This window comes from Mastomys coucha, unplaced genomic scaffold (assembly GCF_008632895.1).
Source record: "Mastomys coucha isolate ucsf_1 unplaced genomic scaffold, UCSF_Mcou_1 pScaffold21, whole genome shotgun sequence".
Taxonomy (NCBI): domain Eukaryota; kingdom Metazoa; phylum Chordata; class Mammalia; order Rodentia; family Muridae; genus Mastomys; species Mastomys coucha.
The window spans coordinates 18,828,050-18,831,472 of NW_022196904.1; the positions used below are offsets into that span (position 1 = coordinate 18,828,050).

At 54.4% G+C, this 3,423-nt stretch overlaps 1 protein-coding gene across 14 annotated transcripts in view; it reads left to right on the forward strand.

The window, feature by feature from the left end:
• The first annotated feature begins 937 nt into the window (after window positions 1-937).
• Window positions 938-3,423, forward strand: part of Arhgef1 (Rho guanine nucleotide exchange factor 1) — a 24,332-nt gene continuing 21,846 nt past the window's right edge. For 6 of the 14 annotated variants that reach the window (XM_031385695.1, XM_031385696.1, XM_031385697.1 and 3 more), the window contains exon 1: window positions 976-1,081. The gene's annotated coding sequence lies outside the window, so the exon portion shown is untranslated. Of the gene's footprint in view, window positions 1,082-1,892; window positions 1,980-2,000; window positions 2,583-3,423 lie in introns of those variants that run through there. The other 8 variants (XM_031385699.1, XM_031385698.1, XM_031385703.1 and 5 more) reach the window with 6 other exon arrangements.

Genomic DNA, 3,423 nt, shown 5'->3' on the forward strand with positions numbered 1-3,423 from the left:
CCCCCAAATAACAGGAAGTCTCTTGGGGAAGTCCCCACCCCAATTGAAATGCTGGTTTATCTCCTTTATAGGGCCTCACCCTCCGAATGTCCCTAAGCAAGGGAGAACCAGCTCGGGTGTTACCAAATTTTTACACAAATTTAAGCTCCTTTTATTTCCTGGAGTGGGACCTAATTCCCTCCCGGGTCCACTTGCATAGGCAGATTTGGAGAGTTTCTGTCAAGAACCTAGGGATGATGGAGAGATCTAGAGTGTTGTGACAGTCACTGGGATGGGAAGAGCAGACTCAGGTTGTTAAAGGACAGGAGGCAAAGAGGAGACTCAGGGATGCAGAGATAGAAGCCAAAGGAAGAAGCAGATACAAAATGGCTAACCTGAGCCTGGGGATAATAAGAGTTGGGGGAAAGGACAAAGCCAGAAATCTCAGAGGATGAGAGGCAGAGCCAACAGCAAGGAATGGGCCCAAAGTGATCAAGGCACAGAGGAGCTGCAGCAGGATGAAGCAGCAAAGGCCAGAGAGCGGAGTGCTGGATGGACCCCTGGCCTTGCGGGCACACAGTCGGGGGGCCCTTCGAAAACCTGCGAGCTGTGAAAAAAATGAGACCAGGGTAGAGGCACACACTTTTAGCTTTAATCTCTGTACTCCAGAGGCAAAGACATCTCTCTGAGTTCGAATCCAGCTCGCTCTACACAACAAGTTCGAGACCAGCAAGGGCTACATTGCAAGGCCTTGTCTCAAACTAAGAGAAAGAGAAAGTAAGGGGCAGGTCAGGAGCTGGGCAGCAGCAGGGAGGGCGGCAGAGGCGGACAAAGGCGAAAGGGGGCCGGGCGCGACCGGGTGGGGCCGCGCCCGCGGGGAAAGGAGGAGCCGCGCGGGCGGCGAGAAGGGGAAGGAAGCCGAGGTGCCGGGCGGGCACGGGGCGCGGGCAGGAAGCGAGGAGGGGCGGCGGGCGGGGGCTCCGGAAAAACGCCCCGACTTCCTGCCCGCCAGAGCCAGGAAGCCGGAGTCGGGACGCCGGGCCCGGGATCGCCGAGCCCGACCTCGGGCGCCCCGCCGGTCACCTCCCCGCGCGGACACCAGGTACACCGTCCCTGGCCCCGCCCGGCCTCCTCCCCCCTCCGCCGCCGGGGGAGGAGCAGGGTGGGGACCGGGCGCCGAGGGCCTCCGGGGGGGGGGGATGCCCAGTGAACCTGCAGTCGCCTTTCTCTGGTCTCGGTTTTCTCATCTGTCAAAGAGCAAAGAGAAAACCCGGCACGGTGGCTCACGCCTGTCATCCCAGAAATTGGGAAGCGGAGACAGAAGGATTGCCTTGAGTTCGAGGTCAGCTTGGGCGACCTAGCGTGACCCTGCCTCAAAAGGAAAAAAAAACAAAACAGAGACAGAGAGAGACAGAGACAGAGAGCCAGACAGAGAGAGACAGAGAAAGAAAGAGACAGAGACAGAGAGACAGAGAGAGAAAGAGCCAGACAGAGACAGAGAGACAGAGACAGAGAGATAGAGAAAAACAGAGAGAGAGAGAGAGAGAGAGAGAGAGAGAGAGAGAGAGAGAAACAGAGAGAGCATTTGTCGAGTGCACAATAGTTAGAGATGAACTAAGCTGGGATCCATGCTCCCAGCGCAAAACCTTAACACTCATTTAATCAGCAGGGAAACTGAGGCCCAGGGAGTCGGATTGCTTTGTGGTAGGGACATAGCAGCTGGGACTTGAACTCGAAGCTGTTTCCTGTAAAGCGCTGTCCCTGCAATCATGGATATGTTTGATTAGAGCTCCCTAAAATAAACAAATATCTCTGCAGACCATTTTGGAGCCGAGAGTTACAGAGCGTTAAAAACTTCTCCAAAATTTTTTTTCTTTCTTACCCTCTCTGTGTTATTAATTATACAATGGGAGATGACTGTAGGGAAGAGAACCGGAAACATATCCGCATTGAACAGATGGGAAGACTGAGGCCTAAAGGGAAGTCATTGCTTTTTGCAGGTTAGTCTCTCAGAAGGAAATATGTGCTCGAGCGCATGAGTGTTTTATGCTTTTGTTTTGTGTGTGTGTGTGGGGGGGTGTTTTTTCTTTCCAATTACAGCGGGAGGAGTTGACAGTGGTGACAGAAGGAGTGGGTATACAAGCATTTGGAATTTAATGGGGGGGTAGACAAGGTAGGAAGAGCCCACGCGAGGTCCAGATAGGTACTTAGGATCTGAGCGACTTGAAGTTTTTCAGAGATTGAGCCCTAACCTGGCGCTGGAACCATCCACCACTCCTGCAAGGGGGGCGGGGCCCGGGAGAGTGACAGAGGCAGTCGAGATACGGAAACGAGGGTCCTCCAAGGCCGACCAGAGCGGCCCTATCGGGCCAGCGTGGCGCCGTGTAGCGATAGACCAGCCGTCAAGAGGAGTGGAGTTGCCGAGGCCGGAGAGTGGTAGGCGGCGGGCTAGAGCGGCCGGAGGGAGGAGTGGAGCTGGACGCCAAGGCGGCCTCTGGCTCGGCTAGAGCGACTCTGCGGCACGGGTGGGGGAACCTGGAGCTCGAGCGCCGAGGCTTCGGTTCCTGAGGCTGCAGTGGCTTGCTTCTCTTCCCATCCGACAGGTGAGATAGGCAGCCCTTGGCTGCCGAGAACCTGGCCCCACACGTCTTCCCTGCCACCCACACTGCCACAGTTGCAGAATTATTGAGCGCCCGTGTAGATCAGCCACGTCCCACAGAAGATTTAGGGCTCTTGAAGACCCGCCACGTTACATAGGTCAATAAGATCTTACATACCTTCCAGGTTTCAGGAAGCCTTTCTCAGAGACCGGGCTTTTAACATAAACATAGGCTTCTCATAGATCAAGGCAGGGTCCTACAGAACCCACACCACTAGCGAGGTCCCATAAACCATTAGTTTTCCCTTTAGAATCACCATCTCTCTGGATTCTTGAGGCCCGCTATATAGCAAATAGAATGTGGGGTTGTATACATTCCAGGGCCCTCTTGTAGTTTTTTTCAAGGCTCCTAGAGGTTCTTGAAGACCTGAATAATCCAGTCCAAAGGCTTGTTGAATGTGAGCCCTTAGAACCCAGGCGCCTTTATGTGCTTACTTCTACAGAACCACCCCCCACCCCCCCACCCCCGCCCCATGCATAAACCTAAACCTGCCCTGACTTCCCCCATCCACCCCACCTCCAGAGCCTCAAGTGCAAAATGCTCCCTCTGCCGGACAGTAGTGGACTTTGTCAGTTGCTTCATTTTGCCAGCTTTACCTCTATCTAACTTTCAAGTTCTCTTTGAGCCCAGGCTTCTGGAGCTGCTGTGTCCATCCTGGGTGTCTGCTGAGGTCACGGCAGCCACATGACTTTTCCAGGCACCATCAGACCTGATGTATCTCTCTCTAAGAATAGACGTACATTTTAGTATTCTAAGGTCAAAGTGTGTGTGTGTGGGGGGGGGG